The sequence below is a fragment of the Protopterus annectens genome, chromosome 15.part0, assembly GCF_019279795.1.
Source record: "Protopterus annectens isolate FY-2018-M chromosome 15.part0, PAN1.0, whole genome shotgun sequence".
In the NCBI taxonomy this organism is placed as follows: Eukaryota; Metazoa; Chordata; order Ceratodontiformes; family Protopteridae; genus Protopterus; species Protopterus annectens.
This window is the reverse complement of record NC_056749.1, coordinates 737,722,914-737,735,312: the sequence shown is the minus strand read 5'-3', so window position 1 is coordinate 737,735,312 and position 12,399 is coordinate 737,722,914. Positions and strand designations below refer to the sequence as shown.

The 12,399-nt window shown below is 37.9% G+C and overlaps 1 protein-coding gene across 1 annotated transcript in view; it reads left to right on the top strand.

Annotated features, from left to right (window-relative positions):
- Nucleotides 1-203: 203 nt before the first annotated feature.
- CLDN2 (claudin 2) overlaps nt 204-12,399 on the top strand; it is a 35,960-nt gene continuing 23,764 nt past the window's right edge. The window contains exon 1 of the mRNA XM_044057593.1: nt 204-485. The gene's annotated coding sequence lies outside the window, so the exon portion shown is untranslated. The remainder of the gene's footprint in view (nt 486-12,399) is intronic.

Genomic DNA, 12,399 nt, shown 5'->3' with positions numbered 1-12,399 from the left:
GCTGTTCGATGAAATCACAAAATTCCCTGCCTGCCCAACTGTTGGTAAAGCCTCTTGAGTTGTTGTAGTGAGGATAACAAAAAGGGAATGAGCATTCCTGGTGTGTCCGCTTTGGTTACTGGGACAACCACGAAAGGCATTACAAAAGCTAGTTACAAAGCACGTCTTGAGTTCTCATGGCTTTTGGGGGAAAGACTCAGCCCAGCTTTGTTCCCTGAGCTACCAAGAATATGTGTATGTGGTGTGTGTGTGTCTGGACATCACATACCACAGTATTCTATGTAGCAGGTGTTATGTGCCAGAAATTCCATCGGAGCACTCCGGGCAAAATAAGGCCTGAGTTCCAAGAGGAAGCAAGTTTCTCAATGTACTAACAGTGCGATGATTTTATAACACTTGTTCTTACAAGGAATAACGGCTCTGTTTTTGCACCTACCTGAATCAGACTGCACTTTAAAGCTGATGCATCGTCTCAGCATCCCAAGGTAAGTATTTTCAAACATTACAGTGGTAACGCCTTAGTTTCTTCTTCTCTTTACAAACCAAGGGAGCATGTTGCTGTAAAATGGTTGCCCAGCATGCAGCCTTTGTGGAAACAATGACAGAAGTTAGTTTAATACTGGATTAACTTTTATTTAGTTAGTTATTTTATTTCTTAAATGGGTGAGTTAACTGACTGATTTATTTGTTTGCATTTTTATTTGTAACATGGGTGAGTTAAACTGAATAATTTTCAGCTACAGCAATAATCAGAAACAAATTTTAACCATCAGGAACAACAATTATTCATATAGACACAATGTGCAAAACGTGAGTAAATCTGAGTATTAAAGAATAATAGAATAGAATAGAATATATAATTAGATTTTTTGTGCTTATGCTCTATTTAGTTAGTATTCACTGTATCTTATCTAACAAATGTCTGCAGCATCTGGCCCTTCAGAAAATCCCTCTTCATTTCAATCTTTTACATTCTTATTTTATAAGAAGTTTACTATAATTTAGTGCTGTTATCTTGAGAGGTCAATCACAGGGCTAATAACATGGGGTTAAGCTTCAGTGTAACTTGGTAGGGTTGGACAACCCTGACACACATAAATAAAATAAAACACACCTAATATGATGAAATTGCTATTGTAGAATGCAGCTCACTTGTACTAATTCAGTAAGCCGCATCAAGGCTGCATTTAATACATTATTTAAAAAAAAATATTTAAACATCCTAGTTCCTGGCCATTGACTGAATAACTGCTATTAAAAATATCAGATTCACCCACTTCCAAGTTCACCGATTCTACATATGCTTGGTCCATAGCTTCGTAGGTTCACACTAGGCTAAAGACAAACTAGTTGTGCAACCCAGCTTAGTTTTTTCCCAGAGTTCCTTGGATGCCTATATGGTGGGTTATGTTAGTGAAAGGTAGCTAAGGGTTATGTGCGTGGGGGGTATGTTAGTTAGGGATTAATTACTTACTGTTCACCTCTGTCCATCAGAGGCATGAGGGCCAGGCTGAGGTGAATTTGTGATTTCCCATCCAATGATCAAGGTTTCTTTTGAATAGAGTCAGGGATGAAGTCTGCTTCATGTAGATGGGGAGCTTATTCCATAATGCAGGGATCCTTTGAGACGCATCTTGTTTCCTGCAGCAGGTTCTATTTATGTTGCAGACAAAGTTCAAGTCCTTCGATCAAGTGTTTCTCATGTTGTTTGTCATGCAGACATGCAAGAGATCCATCAGAGCTGGATCCTAGGGTGCATTATATGCCAGGCATAGATCTCCTCTCGGCAACCTGTAGGAGACTGAGTACAGAGATAGGACCTTAAGGAGATCTGTATAGGTCAGGGTATTCTAACTTGGATTCTCCTGGTAAGGAACCTTTGAGGACATACCAGCTGTTGCAAGTGTCTGGCTAGGTCTATGCCAAAGGAAGCATACTACTCAATGATGGGTCTGATAAGGGCTGAGTAGAGTGATGCTATTACTTCATTGTACATGGATGCCATACCCTTGCTTATGAGTTGGGTGACATAGGATGATTTTCTTACTATCTTGGCTATGTATTGGTTGCATGCCAAAATACTGTCTATATATGTTCCCAGATCCCTAACTTTTGGGTCAATTCTTACAGGTTTTTATTGATGAAGTAATTAGCTAGGGTGAATGCTTTCCCAAAGGGTACTATAATGCATATCTTTGCATTGAGTTTTAATCTGTGGCTTTTGCATCAGTCATGTGTTTGTGTTAGACCCTCTTGTAGAATGTTAGTGTCATGGGGGAATCTGTGATAGCTCCCAATTTACAGTCATCTGTGAATCTGGTGAGCCAGAAGCCTTTGACATTAGTCTTGATGTTTGATAAGTAGATGCCAAATAGCAGTAGGACCAGCACAGAGCCCTGGGGTAATCTGGTGACTGGTCTGTTTGTGTAGGTGGTTTACCGATCCTGACTTTTTGTGTCCTATCTGTGAGCCAGCTGGCAGTCCAATGAGTTTTGTAGAGATTTATGCCTAGTTCTGGGTGTTTGCCAATAATACCTGCATGGGGTATTGCATTGAACACATTGTCCAGGTCAAGGTAGGTGGTATGCACTATCTTCCCCTATTTCATAGTCATTGTGACCCTCTCGAAAAAGTCTACCAGGTTAAGTAGGCAAGACCTTCTGTTAACAAAGCCAAACTGGGATGGGTCCAGTTCGTTTAGATTGCCAGTGTCCTTGTTAATCATTTCCAAGATAATTTGTTCCATTGCTTTGTATATTAAACTTGTCACACTGATGGGTTTGTAGTTCTTGGGGTCAGTTGATGGTCCATCCTTATGAAGAGGGATAACCATTGTGGCCCACCATTCAGCTATGCATAACCTGTTTTGAGGCTGTAATTGAAAAGTGCCTCAAATGGTCCTGATAGGTCATGTTCTAGGACATTTTGGAGGTACTGAGGGATATTGTTGGGGCCCATTAAAGCAGTGTTTTGACCTGTTGATAGCTGGGAAGATATGCTAGAAGGGATTTCACAAAGGGTGGGGTGAGTGGAAGTGAAGTTAGAGCTAAATTTATCAGCCAGTAGGTTTGCTATGTTGCCCTGGTCAGTGATGGCTATGCCATTTACCACCAATTCTGCACATTCTTGAGTATTACCTCCAAGATTCCTGACATAGCGAAATAAGGCCTTGTGATTGTCCTTAGCCTGGGAGGCTATCCTTACCTCGTAATTGGTTTTGCTGGACTTTATTAGACCTCTTAGTTTCTTATTTAGTTGAATCAGAGATCACTTGTCTCTATGAGAGTTGCTCTTACTGATTTTGTCCATGACTTTTCACCAGTGTGGTTTGTTTTGCTGTTTTATATATATATATATATATATTTACAGTTATACCTCATCGGGAGGGTTTAGAAATGTTTGAAGCTTGTTTAAACAAACATAGAACAATGGACAGTATTGAGAATCGACTACTCACTGAAATGTTTGAATTAGTATTGGAAAATAATTTTTTTATATTTTAATGAAGAATACTATAGGCAAAAAACAGGAGTAGCAACGGGGGCCAGGTGTGCCCCCATTTATGCAAACTTAGCATTGGCACAGTGGGAATCTGACTATATTTTCAACAGTAGACATTGGGATAAGGTATTGTTGTATTTACGATATTTGGACGGCATTCTCATATTTTGGGGTGGTACCAAAAATGAATTTATTGAATTTACAGAATTTTTAGTTCAAACTACCAGTTTTCTTAAATTCACTTATCACATTTTTTCCAACAATTGTGAATTTTTAGACATTGTTCTGTCGGTGAATAACAATCATTTTGAGTCTAGTATATTTAGGAAGACAACATATTCCAACTCCTTTTTGCATTTCAACAGCTGCCATCCAGTCCACCAAAAAAGAAATTTAGTAAAAGGGCAGATGGTTCAACTGTCGAGAAATATTAGTGAGGACACAGTATTTCTAAAGGAGTTGGAAAATTTGCTTAACATGTTCCTTGCTAGGGGATATCCATTTGAATTTGTCCATAAAACTAGTAAAGAAATTACAGCTAAACGATCTGTGTTTTATAAACCTATTATTAGATATGGTTTACCTAACACAGTTGAATTAAATCCAGCTGTGATGAGACATGACACCCTTATAATTCCCTATAACGACACATCACACAGGATAGTTAACATAGTTCAGGAAACATGGTTCAGTATTATTGAGAACGATGCTGAACTTGTAGGTATTTTGGGTGCCAAACCCAAGATAACACATAGTAGAGGCAAAAACTTAAAAAATCTCTTTGAAAACAGCAATAAAACAGATGTTTTTAACAAATCTAAGATGAACAGATGTGGGGCATGTCATATATGTAGATATATAAACGACAGTCCTTACATCACAATTGCCAATTTTGGAAAGACCATTCGATGTCCTGGCCATTGCAACTGTAATTCATCCATGATTGTTTATGCCGCGTCTTGTACAGTTTGCCAAGCATTTTATATAGGCAAAACCATTAGGAAGTTAAGACAACGCATTATGGAACACTTGAGAGATATTAAAAAACATAAAACAACAAGTGCTCTATACAACCATAGTACAAAATGTGTGAATTTCAAAAGATTTCTTTTCTTTGTCATAGACAGAGTCCCACACAATATACACAAAGGGGGAGATGAGAAAGCAATGCTTGAAGCAAAAGAATGTCTATGGCAACTCAGGTTAAATGCTAGTAATTGGCCAGGCATCAATGAGTTTATTTCCATCTCTAGTATACTCAAACTAAAATCACATTTTATATGAATAAAACATTTGTAAGTTATATAAAATATTTTTTATACCCAAAAATTTTTTATACCATTACATATTTGTTTTTTCTATTTAAGTTTTTAACCAATTTAAATAAAATTTTAACAATATTTTAATGAAATCACAAAAAAATATATTTAACTATTACATTAATATTAGAAGTATTGCTATAAATTTATATATTGACTATTTATTTATGTATGTATATGCAATATTTTATCATTACACAACAGGTGCATATTGTTCTATTTATGGTCTTTCAACAGTATGCAATCTTTTTTACATTTGATTATTGTTACGTGTATCTGTTTGTTAGGCTGTTTTTCAGAGTTTTTTTCAGAGTGTTTTGAATATATTACTGATAATTACTTCCTCTTGATGTCAATTAAATTTAATTGATTTAATTATTCACTTACACAATAGTATTTAAGGGATGGACTGAGATTAATGTTTTGTACTCTGAAGATGCCCGTTAACATTGTGGGAGAAAGCGCTTAGTACTTCTGTGGAGAGGTTTCTTTGATGGTCCAGTTTTTATTGTATCGTTTTATTCTGCAATAAATCTTTTTACCAGGATCCAAGGTTTGCTGGAATTATTTTGCTTACCAGTGTTGAATTTTTGAATTGTTTTGCTGTTAGATCTGGGCTTACTTCTCAGAGGTACAGCAGTCTCAGTATAGCTGTTTGCATGTTTGTACAGAGTTTCTCTAAACAATTCTGCATATGTAGCCATGTTCTTGGGGTTTGAGGGAGCCATGAATTTTGACAAACTGTTGCTTAACTGGATGTAGTTTGCTTTAGTACAGTTTCTAAGTTGTGGGTTTAGCTGCGTTTTCTGGGTTGAATTTTATTTCCAGGGAGACAGCTTTGTGGTCAGCTTCACCAATAAGGCCATGTTCTTCATCAGTGGTTGGCCTATATCAATGTCACTTATATGCAGAAGGTCAATATTAATGAAAGCAAATTGCATCAGATTGGTGTAACACTGAAGGATTATCCAAGTATTGACTGATATAACACTGAAGGATTATCCTTTTCCTATGGTATTAAAACCCACAAAAAAAAACTACCCCATGAAGGAATTAAATAATGGTCATGGAGAGGTGCTTTGGAGGAGATCATAGATGGTTGCCATGGGACTATCTGGAATGATACACAGGAGGGATGGGAGGGTACTGCAAAACTGTCAAAACTGTTTGACCATAATGAATAGCACTAGAGACCATATCAGGTAGGGGCTTAATCCACATGAGTATGGATAAGTCATATTTTTTCACGTGTTTTTTATAAAAAAATAGAACATTTCTTCTTTCTGTTGGGTGCTCAGTGAAGATCAACATAAGCTGGGAGAAGTAATATGATTTTGGGCCAGTTACAGCAGCTAAAACTGTGTCAGGTTTTCTTTTTAATGGAGTAGAAGAGGTTTAATGTTTCTCTCTGTGGTATGTATGATGTATTACTCTTTTGTAAGACAAACTAAAATTATATACAAACTATCTAAACTCTATCTTTATCTTCTCCAAAAACTCACCTGCTGCGGTGACACACACCCCAGTCCAGAACCCATTGCATCAACCAACACTAACCAAATTCAGCTAAATCCCCTTTACCACAGACCTACCTCATCTCTCCTCTTATTTAACATAAATGTAAGAATTATAATTAACAAAATTCAAGACCTTCATACCCTACTAGCTCTATATAAACCTGAAATAGCAGTACTAACTGAAACGTGGCTTAAACCAGAACACCACAATAATGAGATTACACCTCCAGGCTATAATATTATACGGAGAGATAGACTACAGAAAAAAGGAGGTGGCATAGCAATATTATTCCAAAATCACCTCCCCATAGAACAATTAGATTACAACAGCCAAGAAGTCAAAGACGTAGAACTAATCATTGCCAAATTAAAACTTAACTCCAACAAAAATATAATTATTGTAGGTGTCTATATCCCACCAGGCAATAACATTACTATAATGGAAAGCCTACTGAACTGGATCTCTAACGCCCTACCACAAGAAACCATACAATTAGGTGGCTTTAATATTGACTGGCTTAACTGCTCTAGCCAAAATCCATCTACCCACATAGACCTCCATGGATTTACCCAATTATATCTACCCCAACTATAACCGACAAAACATCCAAACGCAAATCCATCCTAGACTGGATAATGTTATCCAACCGCACTGTAGCACAGCAATCTGGATGTCTTCCCGATAGTCTAACTGACCATCAGCCAACCTACCTAATTAGGACTAGACCCAATACCTCAGCCAACCCATCCTCAGAGTAGTTTGTAATAAAAGGACCTTTATCACTACTGACTTCATTAATGCACTAAAAAGCTGCAATTGGACTCCCCTAAAACAAGTATTTCTAGATGAAGCCATACAGTACAAATCCTAAACCATCATGCTCCCACCTGAACCATAAGAATAAAAACAAATTATGCCCCATGTCTAACTAAAGATACTAAAACTGCAATGAAAGAAAGCGACAAAGCTTGGACCCAATTTCATAAAAACAAAACTAACAATCTGAGACAAATCTATCTAGAACTCTGCAACAAGGCCAAAAACAAGTTAAACTTGATAAAATTAATTACTATAAAAGGGTCTATGTCAATTCTTCGAACGCTTAAAATGTCGAACGTTACATGGTCGAGACCAAATGTTCGACATTTCAAGTGTTCAAAGATTGACTTTTAATGGTGCCGTATGGTGCAGAATGGGAGAATTTCCCTTTTCTGCACTGAAGTGCGGTCTCAGAGTTGGTAAATTTAAGTAGGGGGGTGTGGGGGTGCAGGGGTGCTTGCCCCCCTGCTCGTACTGTTAAGCTGTGTTTTTTTTTTTTATTTTATATTCGAACATCCAAATGTCGACCATATGGTCTCGACCATGTGGTATTCGACATTTTGGATGTTCGAATATTTAACATAGACCCCTATAGAACCATGTAAGAAAAACATGCCCACAACCCCAAAAGATTCTGGGCCACAATAAACAGTGTAATGCACCCAGGTAAGGCCTCCACTCCAATCCCAGTGCTACTAAACAACCATAACGACATTCCCACTCAATTTAACAAATTCTTTACCGAAACAGTTCAAACCCAAAATAGTACTAGTAGCCCCACAGCAGTAGGTTCCCCTACACCCCTAAATACAAGCAAAAATAATAATACCTCCAGCTTTTCCCTACACCCAGTACCCAGTAAAGCAATTTCTAAACTCCTAAAAAAACTCAAACCAACCACACTAGCAGCTGATAACCTACCCACAGATTTCCTTCAAATAGCAGCAGAGGCAATAGACTATCCAGTATCCCTTCTTATAAATAAATCACTAGCAGAATATAAGGTACCCACCTTGTGGAAAACATCACACATTATTCCACTGCACAAAGGAGGTAACTACCGCCTTATTGCAATCCTATCACATTTATCCAAATATTAGAAAGAGTTGTTCATTCCCAACTACTGCAGTACCTCCTAGAAAATGACCTACTCTCCAAAACTCAGCATGGCTTCAGGCCCTCCCATAGCACCACCACAGCACTCTTGTCATTTACCGATATGGTTAACCACCATAGAAACAAGGGACTATTCATATTTTCTATATTCTTAGATTTGTCAAAAGCCTTTGACATGGTAAACCACAGTTTTTTTCTTGAAACTCTTTCTAACCAAAACTTAAGCTCCTCCTCTATATCATGGTTTACTAGCTACTTATCAGACCATCAACAAGCAGTCCTTTGGCAAGGCCAGCTGTCCCCCCTACTACCGGTATCCATAGGAGTCCCTCAAGGGTCTATCCTAGGCCCACTGCTGTTCTCACTATTTACCAACCAAATCCCTTCTTCCTCACTCACTGCCTCTGTCATACAATATAAAGATGACACAACCCTTATATGTGCTGCCCCCACCTTAAAAGAACTGCAAATCTTAACACAAAATAAATTTACTCTACCCAAAACATGGTTCACCAACATCAAACTTAATCCCCAAAAAAAAAAAAAAAACTAATTATTTTTAGCCTTAGTCGATCCCCTCCTCTAAACAATAATTTTACAATTAACTCTAAGGATAACACCCAAATCACTCCCACTACTCATAAAACTGCTAGGTGTTGAAATAGACAACAACCTAAAATTTGACATCCATATAGCTCAAACCATCAAGAAAGTAAATAAAAAAACTAGGACTCCTCTACCGGAATAAACAGTATGTGACCAAACAAACCAAAGCAACCACCACAAGGACTCACCTGTTGTCCATCCTTCTCTATGCCTCCCCTGTCCTAACAAATATCCGCCAAACTGACCTAAACAAAATGGAATCTTGTTACAACAAGTTTGCTACTGAAGCCTCATACAGATCTCACCACTGTCTTGCCCCGAAGCAGCTCAACTAGCTTCAGTTGCCTCAACTACTCCAACTCAATCAACACTCAATAGCATACAAGTTCTACTACCTTCCTGAAAGTTCCCCTGCCCTCAAGCATCTAATCCAGCCCTACATTTCCACAAGAGCTTTAAGATCCAGTGGCCAGAATCTCATACATGTAATCAAACATAAAAACGATGCTGGTAAATCTTTGTTTGCCTTCACTATTGCCAGGACTTGGAACTCACTAAGAGCCAAATAACCTCCACTGCATCTACTAGTCAATTTAAAAAACTCCTGAAAATCCACTACCTAAACAACTGTCTGTGCCCATGCCACTCCCTAGGGTAATTCTTGCCTTTACACTGTTGCAATAATTTAACTTAGGTTCCACAGCTTAAGTTTTCCCAGGAAAAGTTGATAACCTGCTGTATTTACATTAGAGAAATATGATAAGTTCTTCTATCACTATAGGCAAACATTACCTGTTCCCCCTACCATACATCCTACTTAAACAAACATCACCACTACTAAAAAAAAAAAAAAAAAAAAAAAAAAAAATTCTTGCTGTTATGGTGCTTAATATTATAGACTTATGTAGATTAATAATTGTCCACTTAATAACTTTTAATGTTGTTCATTACTGTATGATTTTTAGATGTCTAGAGCTGTTTAGGTATGGAATATTTCTTGTATGTAATGTTCTTGCAGCCTTTCTCCCCGGGCCTCCGCTGAAAATGGATGTGTCCAGTCAGACTTTCCCGGTTAACAAATGTAAAATAAATAAAATGCAGTTTAGCATCCAGGGTTTAACCAAAGAATCGTTAGCAACTTTGGCGGGCTCAGCTGAAGCAGTAATATGTGAATAATGCAAAGGTTGTTGAAATCAGTCCTGAACAGCTTGAAGTGGAACAGTTTAAAAAATGTTCATAGCCTCAGCACTTTGACACGTAGACCAACAATAGTGCTGGTCACATGGTATGATAAACTGATATGGCTTTTCACCTACTGAGTGGGAGTGATGAAGGTATTGGACTAATGATGAGGATGTGTGTTAAGGTGTTAGTTACATGATGAGGTGGTGTGATAAAATACTGGTCACATACTTAAATGGGTGATAGGACACTGATCACATAATAAGGTGAAGTGATAAGTAAGTATGACATGATACAGTATGCTGGAGTGAACAAGGTACTTGTCACATCATGAAACAGAGTGATAAGAACACTCACTGGTCATGTGATGGGGTGCAGTGATAAAGGCACTGTCATGTGATGGGGTGCAGTGATAAAGGCACTGTCATGTGATGGGGTGCAGTGATAAAGGCGCTGGTTCTGTGCTGTCACATAGGACAGAGGAAGTACAAAGGAGTCCAATAAATGCTAATGGTCTTGGGTAAAATATTTTAAAAAAGGATATGCATGAGAACAACAGGACTCAATTTAAAGACTTCATTTTGAATGATAAAGAGAGATATAAGGAAAAAAAAAATTCATGGAAAAAACAGTGCTACCTCCATGGCAGAGAGGGATGTTTGCTTTTTCTTATGTTTGTTTTGTAGAAGGATAAAGCCTTGACAATGATCCAGGGTTTCTGGGGTTTGATTAGAGTCCCCAGAGTGGGAGGAGCTAACAAGGATAAGGAAAGACTAACGAGGCTCTGCTTACTCACTTGAGTAGGCAATGACAGCGTATGTGTATACAGGCACATGATGTGTATGCATTTCACTGGTGCAGACAGTAAACCCATGCAACGTATTTACCTTTCTGGAGGGGGCATCTGTAGGCTTATATCACTTGTCTGAGTGACTGAGAGTCCTGTAGCATGTGTTACCTGGCAGCAAAGAAGCAACCTGACGTCTGCACGGGAATATTGGTCCTTACTACACACCCATGATTCCCGACGGTAATGACAGTTACCACCATCACTGCTCAACCATCCACACTTAGAGAACTGAATGGGTCATGGGGTCTCTCATCTCGCAAAGAAATGAATGGCCAACTGGGTAAAGTGGAGCTGGAGGAGGAGGATTAATGGGCAGAAGTGTGGTGGGGTGGGCAGTTAAAACTGTAACAGAAAAAATCATCAAAGTATGATAAGTCCATCAGCCGCAGCAGAGTAAACTTTGGTTCTAGATGACTGTCACCATTGAAGTGACACCCTGACCCCATGTATAAAAAAGGGAAAAAGGGGCTGTGGATGGATGGATGGTAGGTCCCTCAAATCAGTAGCATAATTCATGGGTTTTTGGGACAGATGTAAGTCTTTCACAGGTTGAAAGAAAAGAAAAAAAGAAAAGAAATCTGCCCGTTAAACGGGCTGTGCATCTTATTCATGAGTGAGAGACTGCTGGGCAGATTAAGTGAGGGGTGGGAAATGCTCACCGTGTACCATCCTAATTTATGTTTCTGTTTTTATTATGAATCAGTGCATTAGTGCTGATTCATGTCTCTAAACAGTGATTTTTAATGCTTATAAGTAATAAAGATTCAAGGTTATGCACCAGATAATATCTAAAAGTGTGTTCCTGAGTGTGACTGATATAAAATATATGTATTTCAATTGAATAACTGTTAGTAGTGCACAGAATATGGGAAACATAATAATTTGAGATTTTTATTTAAGAAAGTCTCAGTCAGAGCCTTTGAGCTAACCCTCAGTTTTAAAGGCACTGTATCATAAAGTAACAATAAACAGTGAACAAAAACTGATGAAAAGCATATTTCTATAGAAGAAAAATAAAATAATTTTTTATGTAAAGAACTGCATATTAACTGAATAGCAGATCAACTGCTATATTGAATTATATAACATTGATGACTGGTTATTTGCACAGCAAACTAATGCACTGTCATCTGTTCAGGTTACTTGCTTCTAGAACAAAAAAAGTTTGTGATCTATGAAATCACTGATAGCAAAGATTTTTAAATTAGGAAAAAACTTGTTTTTGCACTAAGAGCTGCTGAAAACTAGGAAAATGAGAATACACATATTGCTGCTTAATAATATTTTAAAATGCATCGTTAATCAATATTCTAAATGTATCTTTGTGAGGGTAGTGGGGATTGGGTGACTCAGCGATAGCTGGATACAACAGTAAGGGGTCTGCATGCATCATATTGAGCAAAGGTGATAGGAAGCTACAACAGAGTTACACAACAAAGTGCTTGTGCTTACAAGCTTTCTGTAACAAATCAAGTGATGAAGTCACTG